The sequence below is a fragment of the Bubalus bubalis genome, chromosome 8 (assembly GCF_019923935.1).
Source record: "Bubalus bubalis isolate 160015118507 breed Murrah chromosome 8, NDDB_SH_1, whole genome shotgun sequence".
NCBI classification, from domain to species: Eukaryota; Metazoa; Chordata; class Mammalia; order Artiodactyla; family Bovidae; genus Bubalus; species Bubalus bubalis.
In genome coordinates, this window is record NC_059164.1 from 115,139,785 (window position 1) to 115,155,155 (window position 15,371).

At 42.3% G+C, this 15,371-nt stretch overlaps 1 long non-coding RNA gene and 1 other non-coding gene across 2 annotated transcripts; one reads left to right on the forward strand and one right to left on the reverse strand.

The window, feature by feature from the left end:
* Positions 1–512: 512 nt before the first annotated feature.
* Positions 513–584, forward strand: TRNAY-AUA. Its single transcript has one exon. It is a non-coding gene; the product is annotated as a tRNA-Tyr (tRNA).
* Positions 585–6,411: 5,827 nt separating this feature from the next.
* Positions 6,412–12,335, reverse strand: LOC112586640. Its single transcript, XR_006553020.2, has 3 exons — positions 12,276–12,335; positions 10,350–10,457; positions 6,412–6,641 (listed from the first exon to the last, which is right to left on the reverse strand). It is a non-coding gene; the product is annotated as an uncharacterized LOC112586640 (long non-coding RNA).
* Between the last annotated feature and the right edge of the window lie 3,036 nt (positions 12,336–15,371).

The following is a 15,371-nucleotide window of genomic DNA, read 5'->3' on the forward strand; positions in this document are numbered from 1 at the left end:
GGTGTTGGGAAGACTCTTGAGCGTCCCTGGACTGCAAGGAGATCAAAACAGTCCATCGTAAAGGAAATCAGTCTTGAATATTCATTGGAAGGACTGGTGCTGAAGCTGAAGCTCCAATACTTTGTCCACCTGATGTGAAGAACTGACTCATTGCAAAACACCCTGATGCTGTGAAAAATTGAAGGCAGGAGGAGAAGGGGATGACAGAGGATGAGATGGTTGGATGCCATCACTGACTCGATGAACATGAGTTTGAACAAGCTCCAGAGTTGGTGATGGACAGGGAAGCCTGCAGTCTATGGGACTGCAAAGAGTCAGACACGACTGAGCAACTGAACTGAAATGATGCCTTGAAGATCAACATCCACGGGGGAATGATGGATGCAGGAATGGCAGTTGCAGAAGTGGATCAAGCATCCAGTGCAAAATGACCTCAGTAGATTCCATGGTAAGTCTGAAATGGAAATTGTTCTACAGAAAACTTGCCCTAAAGAAAAGATGGGAGGTGAGCTTCCCTGGTAGCTCAGATGGTAAAGCATCTGCCTATAATGCAGGAGACCCAGGTTCAATCCCTGATCAGGAAGATCCACTGGAGAAGGGAATGGCAACTCACTCCAGCATTCTTGCCTGGAGAATTCCATGGACAGAAGGGCTGGTGGGGTACAGTCATCATTGGACGTGAACTGTCCCTAGTAAGACACTGTGACCTGAAGTGGAGGGACTATCTTCATCTGAGGGAAACTTTCAGAGAATGAGACTGAGCTGTCAGGAAACAGTACTTTCAGAATTTGGATAAATTAATTCTTCAGTCCTATAGGGTACAGGACCTGGGAATTTCACCTTAGAATCTAGTGCGGAAGTTTAGAAAAAGGGCTATCAGAGAAGATCTAACAAGTAGAAGAAGCAGTAAAGGGGAGAGATTCTAAGAGCTGATTAATTCCAAATTTGGAGAGCACTCTAGGCTCTGGTTTAAACACTGTGAAGCTGACGTCGGAAGAAGCATGAGATCAGGTAGTGCTTCAGCTCTCTGTGGAATAAAAAATCAAATCTGAAATTCTTCAGATGGAATAAAACTGAAATTAGATGGAGTGATGGGTCTACATAAAGATATGAAGAATACAAAATATTGTAAATATCCAGTAATTGCAAAAATATTTTTAAAACTGTCTTCCTTTTCCAAAGATATTTTGAAAGATAACTGTTTCAAGAAAATGATAATAATATTTTGTGCAGTTTACACAGAAATAAAATGTTTCAAAAGATAGCCTAGAAGGTGGGTGGGAGGAAATTGAAGTATACCTTTATGCATATTAAGTCTCTTTAGTCGTGTCCGACTCTGTGACTCTGTCGACTATAGCCCACCAGGCTCTTCTGTCCATGGGATTCTCCAGGCAAGAATACTGGAGTGAGGTGCCATGCCCCCGCTCCAGGGGAGCTTCCTGACCCAGGGATTGAAGCCGGGTATTCTTCCTCGCAGACAGATTCTTTACCAGCTGAGACACAGGGAAGCCCAAACTACAGAACAATCAATCACTTAAAAAAAAAGAAGTATAGCTAATATGCCAATAGTGGCAATAAAATAGACTTAATCCAAGATTAGACAAGACAAAGGGGAAAATAAGGACAGAGAACACACAGATGGTAGTTTTAAATTTAACATTATTAGCTTTGCACGTGGATCCAAATGCTCCATTTAAAAACCAGAAGGCAGAGAAGTTAGATTAATAAAAAAGCAGGATCAATTACAGGTCTTCTACAAGACATGCTTTAAATATAAAGATACAGTTAAGTTAGAAGTTAAAAAAGATGGAGAAGATGCTGGGCAAACACTCATTATAAGACAGTTGGAGTGGTAATGATTATATCACGCAAAGCGGACTTTAGAACAAAGAGATATCCATGGGCAAAGAAAGACATTACATAGTGAGACATGCGAACATCCATTAAGAGGACACAAGTATCCTAAATGTATATGAACATAAGAGAACTTCAAATTACACAAAGCAAACTCTGAGAGAACTGAAAACAGAAATACATGAATCTACCACTGCAGTTGAAACTCCATCACTTCTTATCTCTGGGTAATGGATATAAAAATACATAGAAAACTCTGAAGAGTCTAGAACATTTGAATGGCACTGTCAACAAGCTGATCTAACTGGAATTTATGGTACATCCATCTCACAGAGGCCAGATACACATAACATCAACTGTACATGAAATATTCACCAAAATAGATCATGATTCAGGATGTAAAACACTTCTCAATAACCTTTAGACAAATTAAATCAAACAAAAGTATGTCTGGATCATATGGAATTAAAATAGAATAAGAATATATTTGACAAATCCCTCCAGTGTTTGGAAATTGAACAAGATACTTTAAAATGCCTATGTTTTTTTTTCTTTAAAGGAAAACACAAGGAAATAATTTGAATAAATGAAAATGAAAACAACATAAAGTGTTTATAAGAAATTTGTAGCTAAGTAGAAAGATCTAAAAATAAAAATGGAATATTTAAAATTATAAAAGGTAAAAAAGAGAGAGAAGAGAAATGTAAGCAAAAATAAGTACAATTAAGAAAATAATAAAGGGAATTTCCTAATGGTCCAGTGGTTAAGACTCCATGCTTCCAGTGCAAAGGGCACAGGTTTAATCTCTGGTTGGGAATCTAAGATCCCACATGGAGCATGGCCATAATAATAATAGTAAAAATAATAGAAGTAAATAGTAAAAGTAAATGGTGCCTGAATAGCTGAAGACCATGGCAATAGCCTAAGTCTCCATCCCTCCAATTTTTCTCCAGATCCAAGGAAGAACATCAAGAAAAGAAAGTAGTACACAAAACCTATACTCTCAGCATAACAGAAAATGCCTAAACTTCAAGACAGCTACACCATGAAGGGAGAGGATGCTAAATTCTGGGGATCAGCCTCTTGTGTTCCATCCCCATGCACACTCTGCTTCAGGCTTTGTGAGAAGCAAACAGCCCAATTACAGGGACAGGGGCAAGACAAGAGGGAGCTGACCCTGGACCAATGACCCACAACCACTGCCAGGAAAGATTTAGCCCACCTGAGTCTACTGAAAAGTGTCCTGGTTACAGAAGGGACTCAGTGCACACACCGAAAGGGGGATCTTCAAAATGAATAACTTCCAGGGGAGGGATGAAAACGCAGGAAGGGGGTGAGACAGGACACTGGTGATACAGTGGAAGGGGAAAAGCAAAGGGGGGAAGTCTAAGTTCCAGCTCAACAAACCCCTACAAAATCAGAAGAAACACTACCTTTCTACCCCACCACACATATTCATACCAAAAAAAAAAAAAAAATCCATTAGAGTACCTGAACTCTGCTTTACTGAAAGAACTAGGTACTGTTAAACTAGGAATTACGTAAATTACTTCAATCCTACAAAAATGAACAATGAAAGTTTAACACGTCACCACAAGTTATAGCCAAAAATCCCACCCAAACTAAATTCAACATGTATCAGCTGAAGCAAACTACCCCACCCTGGCAAATAGTCATAAAGCCAAAAACTATAAGATAGCACTCCAGGTAAAATGGCAGGTATTCCAACAAGCATTTGAGGATATGAAAAAGAACCTTGACGAGAACTCCAAAAATTACCGACAGAAATGAACAAACTAAAAATGCCAGGAAGAAACAAAAGGAGTTCATTGAACTTAGGAAAGAAATGAAAGAAAAGACAAAATTATCTCAGACTTTAATAAGTTACAAGATGCAGACTCAAATAAAAATTTAATGTGAATTGTTGAAGGAAAACAAGAAGACATTGATGTATAGAACAGTCTTTGGACTCTGTGGGAGAGGGAAAGGATGAGATGATTTGGGAGAATGGCATTGAAATATGTATAATATCATATATGAAATGAGTCGCCAGTCCAGGTTCGATGCACAATACTGGATGCTTGGGGCTGGTGCACTGGGACGACCCAGAGGGATGGTATGGGGAGGGAGGAGGGAAGGGGGTTCAGGATGGGGAACACGTGTATGCCTGTGGCGGATTCATTTCGATATATGTCAGAACCAATACAATATTGTAAAGTTTAAAAATAAAATAAAACTTAAAAAAAATGAGGTAAAAAATAATCACCAGAATAAAGTAGTGGGAATGCAAAACAGGCAGAGTAGGAAAAACAGTTTTATTTGGGGGGTACCCAAGGGAGAAAGGGCCTTCCCAAGGAGCTTCTCTGGTGGCCCAGATGGTAAAGAATACACTAGCAATGCAGGAGACCCGGGTTCAATCCCTGGGTTTGGGAATATCCCCTGGAGAAGGGAATGGCAACCCACTCCAGAATTCTTGCCTGGAGAATCCCATGGACAGAGGAGCCTGGCGGCTACAGTCCATGGGGTCACAAAGAGTCAGACACGACTGACTGACCAACACTTTCACTTTCTAACAAGGAAGAAAACAGGACAATAAGATAATTTTAAAAACTATAACCCAAGAAAATCTTTGAGAAAAAAGATTAACCTATACCTTAGAAGGACTTATTAGGTATCTGGGAGCAGGAACTCTGAATGATCAACTCAGAGACACATCTGAGTAAAACTTGATTTCAAAGATGGGGAAAAAAAATTTCTCAAGGCCTCAAGCAAAGATCAAATAGTTTACAAAGATAAAAGAATTAGACTGTCATCTGATTCTTCAAAAGGGACCATAAAGGAAGGTAAAGATAAAGCAGCATTTTAAAAAAGCATGAAGACCATTGGAAAACAGGTGTCAACATATAAGAGGTAAGGAATTCCACACCTTCCTGAAGCTCTTTTGAAGAATTTATTAAAGAACGAGTTCCTATATCACAGCGACCGAAATGGAAACAATTTGAGGAAGAAAGTAAATAATGAGGGTAAAGAATATAAAGCTATAGGGTAAAATAAATATCTGTGTTAATATAAATAAATGGCGGAAAAGGGTCAGTAGCATTCTCCCTTTTCCCCCACTGTCCCGTGCAGCATGTGGGACCTTAGTTCTCCGACCAGGGATCGAACCTGTGCCCCTTGCATTGAGAGCTCAGCATCCCAATCACTGGACCAACAAGAAAGTCCCAGGGCCAGCTTATTCTTATACTGGAATTCTGATTCATACCGTAGAATGGATGATGGAAAAGGAAGCCACCAGTAGGTAAACACCACAGCAGAAATTGTTACAGTCAAGAGTGGTGGGGGATAAACCATAATAGAACAGAACATGAAAAAGAATATATATATACATAACTGAGTCACTTTGCTGTACAGCAGAAACTAACAAACAGTGTAAATTAACTCTGAAAATGAAAGGGAAAGTCTCTCAGTCGTGCCCGCCTCTTTGCAACCCCATACAGTCCATGGAATTCTCCAGGCCAGAATACTGGAGTGGGTAGCGTTTCCTTTCTCCAGGGGATCTTCCCAACCCAGGGTAGACTCTTGACTGGCAGGCAGACTCTTTACCAACTGAGCCTCTAGGGAAGCTCCATTGTATATAAACGCCACCTTTTATGACCGTTCATTTGTCAGTAAGCATGTAGGTTGCTTCCACGTCTTGCCTGTTATGAACAGTGCTATAATGCACATGGAGACGCAGGTCTGTCTTTGAGGTCCTCATTTCAGTTCCTTTGGATCCACGCCTAGAAGTGAGATTTCTGGTTCAAATGGCACCAGTGTTGTTTTTAGAGGTTGGATGGAATCATTGACTCAATGGACATGAGTCTGAGCAAACTCCAGGAGAGAGTGGCCGGGGCGGCCTGGTGTGCTGCAGTCCACGGGGTCTCAAAGAATCGGACACGACTGAGCCACCGAACAACAATACTATATTGTTACTTAAATATTTGCTACAAAAAAAGAAAAACAATTCACAAGGCAGGAGGCGAGTTTTGCAGGTGCCAGAAGTATTTATGGCATTGGCTGTGGGGATGGTTCCACAGGTGTGTCTCCAAGCTCTTCACGTTGTAGACGTTAAATACCTACAAGTACTTATAGGCCAGTCATACTTCAATAAGGAGACTTTTTTAAAGGCCACAAGATTTATACAGACACTTCACAAAAGAAGAAATATTCCATATTCTGTATCATGTGTTATGTATTATATATTATATATATGTGGCCAGTGAGCACACCCATGTAAGGAGATACTCAACATCACTAGACATCACAATAATGAAAACTAAAACCACTAGATAACCAAAATATAAAAGACTGGCAACCCAAGTGGTGACAAGCTGTGAAACCCATGAAAACAAAGACATGTGACAGCCAGAGAAAGAGTGCCGTGGCGTATCCATTTTTGGAAAACATTTCAGCAGTTTCTCCTACATTTAAGTATATTTACTGTATCATCCAGGAATTCCACCCCCAGTACTTACCCAAGAGAAATGAAAACATATGTCCACAGAAAGACTTGAGCAGTTGCTTCATTTTAATTGAAAATTAGCAAGAAGTGGAAGTGGCCAGGGGAAGGGACGGACAGATGGGGCTGCATCTGCGCATGGGAATACGGAACTCCTGCTCATCCACAAAAAGGAAGGGACCACTGCTACACTTAGGTAACAAAATGACGACCCTCAAGAACCCTCTGATGAACAACAGAGGGCAAGCCTTGGAAAGGACGTGGTGTATGGCTCCGTTTCTGCGGCATTCTAAAAAGAGGTGAAAGGATAGTCACAGGAAGCATGGCAGCTGTTGCCCTCTCTTAGAAGTAGGAAGAATTGGCTGCAAAGGGGTAAGAGGGGAATTGTGGGGTGATTAAAAAAATATTCCATATCTTGGAAGTGGTGAATACATTCGTCAAAACTCGTTGAGCTGTACACGTTAAATGAGTGTGTTTTATTGGTATGGAAGTGAACCTCAATAAAATTGATTGCAATAATCACTCTTGAGATAAGCTTCAAGCATACCATTGACTCTCATCCTTATAATTTGGTTGCATAAGGATGATAAATATTGAAAATTTCTGGAAGTCCAATCAATTATTCTAAGGCATCTCAAAACTCAAAAGAGCAATGAAACTACTTTGAAAAATTCAGGCTTGCTTGTGCTAGGAATGTTGTTAGAGACTCAGCACAGCACATGGAGATCGCCAGAGAAGTCCATTCACTCCCGTCGAGGCAGCCCGTCAGACCTGAGATCCGGGAGCAGGTCTCCAATGCTGAGAAAAGGGAGAATGCTAGCCACAAGGGCTTCTTCTCTTGTGCCTTAGCTGGTAAAGAATCCACCTGCAATGCGGGAGACCTGGGTTCAATCCCTGGGTCGGGAAGATCCCCGGGAGAAGGCAAAGGCTACCCAATCCAGTATTCTGGCCTGGAGAATGCCATGGACTGTATAGTCCATGGGGTTTCAAAGGGTCGGACACAACTGAGTGACTTTCACTTGTCCCAGAGGGTCACAGGTGCAGAAAATAGGACCCAGGAACAAAACCCTTGATGTAATGGCAGGAGGACTGAGCTTCAGGCTGAGGTGCAGGATCGGTGCCAGCCTGACTTTGGTAGCACTGCAGTGATGAGAACCAGTTTCTCCTTGTGTCTGAGTCCTGGGGGTGTTAAAGCTCCTGTACCAAGATCTCTGGCTGCTGGGGTAGAGGGGGCAACTGGCTTAGAGGCCAGATTTGCCTGCAGGGACCAGTTGGGGCTGGCAGCATTGCTGTGTGTGTAGGCTGTTTGGTCGTGTCTGACCCTGTGACCCCAAGGACTGTAGCCCCCAGGCTTCTCTGTCCATGGGATTCTCCAGGCAAAAGTACTGGAGTGCGTTGCCATTTCCTGCTCCAGGGGATCTTCCCCGCCCAGGGATGGAACTCATGTTTCCTTCGGCTCCTGCACTGACAGCAGATTCTTTACCAATGAGCTGCCTGGGAAGCCCAGCCTTGCTGTAGGAACGCTGTAATATGGTCCTCTCTTCCCTCCCACAGCAGTGGGAGAAGACAGGCAAATCCTCATGGCTCTGTTAGGAAGGAGCAGCTGCAATGTGGTGGTCTGCCCGCCAGCAGCGCTCACACCTGGATGTCAGCCTCCTGGGTCATGGGTTTGCCGCCTCCAACCTGCTTTTAGGGCTTCTCCTATGTCTTGCCTCCCTTTCCTGAAATCTTCACAAAATAGGGCTCTTAGATTATCGACTGGGCACTTCTGAGTCAGAAACTTCATTTTCAGAAAGTTGCCACTATAGATATGCAGGAAGTGAACTGAAAAGTGTTAGTCTCTCAGTTGTGTCTGACTCTTTGGGACCCCATAGACTGTAGCCCGTCAGGCTCCTCTGTCCGTGGAATTCTCCAGGCAAGAATACTAGAGTGGGTAGCCATTCCTTTATCCAGGGGATCTTCTCTGCTGCATTGCAGGCAGATTTTTTTTACCATCTGAGCCAGCAGGGAAGCCCATATAGGCAGGCAAGTTTTCTTCAAAGGAATACATTCTTTTTATCTATTTATTTTTAATTGGAGGATAATTGCTTTACAACATAGCGCTAGTTTCTGCCATATATTCATATAACATGAATCAGCCATATGTCCCCTCCCTCTTAAGCCTCCCTCCTCCCCCTCCCCACCCCTCTAGGTTGTCACCGAGCCCCGGGTTTGAGCTCCCTGTGTTATACAGCAAGTTTGATGATGTATGTTTCCATGATACTGTCTGAATTGGCTCCCCCCTCCACTCCCCTCTCTACCCCGCCACGTCCACATTCTGTTCTCTTTGCGTCTCCTCTGCTGCCCTGCAAATAGGTTCCTCAGTATCTTCTAGATTCCATACCTATGTGTGGATATATGATGTTTGCTTTTCTCTTTCTGACTTACTTCGCTTTGTATAATATGCTCTGGGTCAGAGGAATACATTCTCACAGAGATGTATAAAATGCAGACAGGTGAAAAGGAGGAAATAAAAGTCAGTTTTGATGCTCCACCCTGAAGTAATCATGATTTACATTTTTATGAATTTCCTCCCAGAAAGGACTTAATTTGCTCTCTAGCTTTTTCCAGGAGGAGTCAAGGTGGCTCACAATGGACTCTTCACGACAGCGGAGGGCTTGCCAACCGTGATCTCCATTGCGTCATCTGCTTTTGCTAAGGACCTGAGTCTGGAAAGCACGTGAGAACTATTTTCTCAGTAGGCAGGTGAATGAACATTATTATAAGACTGGGTCTTCCCTTTTGACATGCTAATCCTTTTCCAGAACCATGCTGATACTTCTGGTGAGATGGAACCCAGGGGTAGATTTTATTTGGAAGGAGATGGATAGGACTTTAGGTGACTGATGGCTAGCTGAAACACCAAATCCTGACATATGATGCTATAGGGGTATTTCATTATTCACTCTCTCTCTGACCCCATGGTCTAGTAATAAAAGCTCATATTTAGTCATAATTTATCATGTGCACAGTACTGTGTCAAATTACATATATTAACTTATTTCCAATCATCTCTCTATGAAATGGGAGCAATTATGAGCTCTAATCCTGAAGGAAATCAACCCTGAATATTCACTGGAAGGACTGGTGCTAAAGCTGAAGCCCCAATTCTTTGGGCACCTGTTGTGAAGAGCTGACTCAATGGAAAAGACCCTGATGCTGGGAAAGATTGAAGGCGGGAGGAGAAGGGGGCAACAGAGGATGAGATGGATGGATGGCATCACGGACTCAATGGACATGAATTTGAACAAACTTCAGGAGATAGTGAAGGACAGGGAAGCCTGGTGTGCTGCAGTCCATGGGGTCCCAAAGAGTTGGACATGACTGAGCAACTGAACAGCAACAGCAGTAATGTCTAATTTATAAATGAGGAAACTGCAGATGAGAGAGATCAGATCACCTTAAGTAACTTGCTTAAGGTGTCACAGCTGAGCCAGGTTTGAACCTGGGCAGTCTAGCTCCAGGGCCTGAACTCTGATCCGCTGCCCCCTGATGTATGATCACCGTAAGCTAACAATAATAACAAGCTAGACAAGGGTCATGGCATCACATAGGCCAACGCAGGTCATGACAGCACACAGGAAGTGCCAGAAAGTCCTCAGTCTGAAGTCAAGTGTGTCTGGAAGCCCACCAGCCACTCTCTGCCTCTCCAGACACAGATAAGATGGGGAGTGCAAACCTGGGCAGGCAAGCGTGTTGACAGGTGTGTGTGTGCTGAGTGGCGGGGAGCCCGTTGCTCTGGGATACATCTGACACACACACTCTCCTAATTGACCATTGGTGGCCATTCGAGCTTCTTAAAATACAGTTTTCAATGATTCTAAGTCAGTTCACTTCCCAAAGGACACCTTATTCTACTGAACTCTCTTCTGATTCCCGAGTTTCTTAAAATGTGACAAGCCTGGATTTTGCTCATTAAGTGCCGGCTAGAAGTAAAGGAATCACAAAAATACCTTACCTTTCTACTCCTTTCAATTCCTGACGAGGTACCCAGTCTAGTCCTGAGGCTGTAGGAGGTGGGCAGAGAACAGGTGAGTGTAGATTTCATGGACAATACCCTCCAAACCTGGAGACAGACAGGGCACATCAAATAGATGCCAGGGAAATACGTCCACCACCTCAAGATACATCTACTAAACTCACCTTGGCAGAATCCTATGGGCTAACTCAGGGCAGGACTCCACAGAGCCCGTGACACAGCAGCTACGAATTCCCAGGTTCCATTCTTGCACCATCCACAACCCAATAGCAAGCCAGTATTTATTCCAATGTCCTACAGAGTGTGCAGAAGGCCCACGAATGTTTTCAGAATGTCAACAAATGTATATTAGTGACAATAATCATATACTTTGTATGATCTACGTTCCCTTTCCGTATGCCCCAGGTGCCACAGCTTGTGTTTAGCTACATCAGCTCAGAGAGAATGTAGTATGTTCCAGGTGACTAAGCCCTGAAGTTGCACAGCGGAGTTTGGCCATGGTGGTGCCCTTAATCATGGTGGTATTGCAGGAAGGACGTGCAGAAGCCCCGGCCTGGAGAGGGACCACCCACGGCCTGTCTGTCACCTCTGCTCATTCACTCTGCTCATCTCAGGAGCGAGGTGCTTCTTATCAGATCATCAGGTGATGCTGTAAGCCTTCATGACGACTGGGATGGTGAACCCCACCTCATGCCTTGCCTTACCTGGTATTGAGATCTGCCACCTGATCTTATGTCCCTGGGGACTGCTCAGTTATTCTGAGAAGTGGTGTCATTCAAAGAGAAAAATGGGGGCATCGCAGTGTCCCCGGGCTCACTGATGAGGGCCGAGGGTGTCTGCTGGGGCTGAATCCCTAAATCCTGCATTCTGTGCCCATAACTCAAGTTACAGCAGAGAAACACATCGCTGTCTCAGCCGCACAATGGACGTGAGATCAGTCTCACAAAAATACGCAGTCAACCAAAGTAACACAAATAAAAAATGATAATACAGAACTGAAGGCCCATTAGAGGGCATCAGCTGTGTTTGGCCCATGGATTTCACTACCGACTTGAAAAATCTCCGAGAGTCTGTTCAAGCTGTTCTTTAATACTTTCCCTCTTCCTTTGGTGTATATTTCACAGACGAGCCCATGACAGTATTGGTTCTCACTAGATAAGGTATTGTTCCTCAGCGTGGCCCTCATTTGGGCCATCCTGTTTTATACAGAACTCACACAGCGTGGTTGGTTACTCTTGTGCAGGGTATAGTGTTTGCTCCAATTTAGCAGCGATAAAGAAAGCGTTGCATGCCCCTCACCATAGTCACCAACTTAACTCCCTACTGTGATCTATTCATTCCATATGGGTAGACAACCTGAGAAAATCAAGTTATCCCTGAGTCACGGGTGTTATAGGCAATCATTAATTAATCATGTTTTTGATCTGCTAGAGCCTTAATTGATTGATTGATTGAAACAAAGAGTTTCCTGCTGAAGAATGAATACTATGAATGGTCTAATCATGCAAGATTCTGTGAGAGCCTGAGACATACATTCAAGGTTGATCTGTATTCAGTTGCTCATTTCATCCAGGAATCACTTTGAAGCTTCAGTGACCAATAAATGATTTATTCTGGGAAACTCTCTTGGACAGTAAATTGGCTCCATATTTCTGTAGATTGTTTCTTCTCTGGGAAGTTTGCAAGATCATTTGTGTGCTCGATATTTTAGAATAGGATGGGTTCTGATTACTTTATACCCTTTATAATTAATAGGTCAGCAGTTCTTATCAACAGCCAACATAATCAAAATATCATTTTGCTTCCAACAGCCATGGTGAGGCACTGACTCATTGGCAAGGCAACGTACGAGCTGAAGCAAATTAACTATCAAGAGTAAAATGAAAGATTAACTTCATTACTTACCAGAGACAATATATTATCAGCGTTTTCTTGCTTTAATGTATTTTTCAGGGTCTTCTGCCTACAAATTAAAAAGAAATGAACATTTAGTAACACATCTGTCTGGCATCATGAAGTGAGTTATAGTGTTAGCAATAATACATTACTTCTTTCCTAATTACAAGAACAACCTATAATCATTTTAAGTGTGGAAAATGCAGAAAAGAACAAATATGAAAATAAGAATCATCCATAATATATGGATGATTTGCCTCACTGCAATGAGGCAGTGAGGTAAGTGTCTTTAACCATCCTAATATAAATTCTTTCAGTCCTTTGTTCCTGGAGTGGGCTTCCCCGGTGACTGAGATGGTAAAGAATCCACCTGTAATGCAAGAGACAGGGATTTGATCCCTGGGTTGGAAAGATCCTTTAGAGAAGAGATTGGCTACTCATTCCAGTATTTTTGCCTGGAGAATTCCATGGACAGAGGAGCCTGGCAGGCTAGAGTCCATGGGGTTGCAAAAAGTTGGACACAACTGAGCGACTAACACTTTCACTTTCAGGCTACATATACACATCCCTGAGCATATTACATACATATACATGTAATTCACACAGTAAAGATTTACTGTGAGGTCTGCTTTATAAGATACTTTGTGATTTAATAAATCATAATTATTTTTCAATGTTATTCAGTTTTTTCCTACCTTAAACATGCAAAGGAAGGCACACAATTCTATGTCTGGAGTTGTCCTAACATTTACTCAATAACAAATTGCTAAATATTTGGATTGTTTTCCACTTTAGATTGTTTTTAATTATATAATCAAAACTATTCAGTGAGCTGCACCTTGGTATATTTCTATACAAAAATCTAATTGTTTATTTAGATAAAAATTTTACAAGCAGAATTGCTGGGTAAATTTTAAAAAAACTTTAAAAATTTAAAAACTTTAAAGAGAAAGTCCAGTTTAAGTTTTAATACATGGTGCAAAATTTCTTCCCTAAAGACTATACTCTGGTAGCACTTCCTCAAGCCCTCTGCAAAACAGGTTGTATAATTCACTATGCTTTTCCTGGCAATTTATAAAATATTTCTGTATCTTGCTGCTGCTGCTGCTAAGTCGCCTCAGTCGTGTCCGACTCTGTGCGACCCCGTAGACAGCAGCCCATTAGGCTCCCTCATCCCTGGGATTCTCCAGGCAAGAACACTGGAGTGGGCTGCCATTTCCTTCTCCAATGCAGGAAAGTGAAAAGTGAAAGTGAAGTCACTCAGTCGTGTCCGACTTTTAGCGACCCCATGGACTGCAGCCTACCAGGCTCCTCCATCCATGGGATTTTCCAGGCAAGAGTACTGCAGCGGGGTGCCATTGCCTTCTCTGTTCTGTATCTTAATACTAGTTTAATTTCTAATTTTTGTCACTAGTGATATTAATTGCACTCCTAATGTGTATTCCCTTTGCTTTTAGACTTTTTGGAGGGAACTCTCCTGAAAAGTGTTATAGACATGGTCGTGGTTTAGTCTCTAAGTAGACTCTTTTGTGACCCCATGGACTGTAGCCCACCAGACCCCTCTTTCCATAGAATTTTCCAGGCAAGAATACTGGAGTGGGTTGCCATTAACTTCTCCAGGGGATCTTCCGGACCCAGGGAGCAGGATCACGTCTCCTGCATTGCAGGTAGATTCTTTACTGCTGAGCCACCAGGGAAGCCCCCTTATTGTACACATATTATTTATATGCCTATTTATTCATGACAAACTACCACAAGCTTAGTGGTTTAAAACTAAATGTATTTTTTTTTAATCTCACAGTTTCTGAGGGTCACTAATATGGCCTGGCTTAGCTGAGTCTTCCATGTCAGAGGCTCTCGAAGGCTACAGTAAAGGTGTCAGCCAGGCCCAATGTCTCAACCAGGAAAGAATCAGCTTCCAGTCCATTTATGTGGCTTTTGACAGGATCCAGTACCTTTCAGGCTATTGGACTAAGGGTCTCAGTTTCTAGCTGACTGTGAACCAGAGACCACCCCCAGGTCTTATCAGGTGGGCCTTCTGCACGCGGCAACTTGCTTCATCAAAATTCACAGGGGACAGAGTCTACTGGCAAGACTGAAGTGAGACTAATCAACATTCAGTTATCCTACCGGCTGCAAGAAAGTTATCCTGGGGAAAGGGTCTGCTCAAGACCATGACTATCAGAGGTGGAGGTCATCGGGGCCATCATAGAAGTTACCTACCGCAATATACTACTCTGCTTTCTTGGAGGTTTATATAAAAACAGAATGACCTTTAACTGATGACTCACACCTCTATGTCTCAGATTCCTAAATATGCAAAATAGGGATAAAAATAATCATCCCCTCATGGAATTGATGTGCAGATTAAATGAAAAAATTCAACAAAATCCTTTGAAGAATGTCTGGCACATAGCTAGTATGACGTCAGTATTTATAGTTACCTTCATCTTCTTTACCACCATCATCGCCATCACCTCCATCATCACCATCATTATCACCTTCATCACCATCACCTTCATCACCATCACCACTGTCTTACAATGTCCTTAGGACAGAACTTTCTGTAGGGTTGTCAACTTCCTCAGAAATGCTTGCTGAATGTATGAAATAATGAGTGAATAAATGGATGAATTTATGTTTGAGGGGGCTCCAAAATCACTGCAGATTTTTCAATATATTTTTATAAAATATAAATTATAAGATGTAAATATAAAATTTATTAATTTTAGGGGGGAGCTCCAAAATCACTGCAGATGGTGACTGCATAAAATTAAAAGACACGTGCTCCTTGGAAGAAAAGCTATGACCAACCTAGACAGCATATTAAAAAGCAGAGACATTACTTTGCCAACAAAGGTCCGTCTAGTCAAAGCTATGGTTTTTCTAGGAGTCATGTATGGATGTGAGAGTTGGACCATAAAGAAAGCTGAGTACTGAGGAATTGATGCTTTTGAACTGTGGTATTGGAGCAGACTCTTGAGAGTCCCTTGGACTACAAGGAGATCCAATCAGTCAGTCCTAAAGGAAATCAGTTCTGAATATTCATTGGAAGGACTGATGCTGAAGCTGAAACTCCAATACTTTGGCCACCTGATGTGAAGA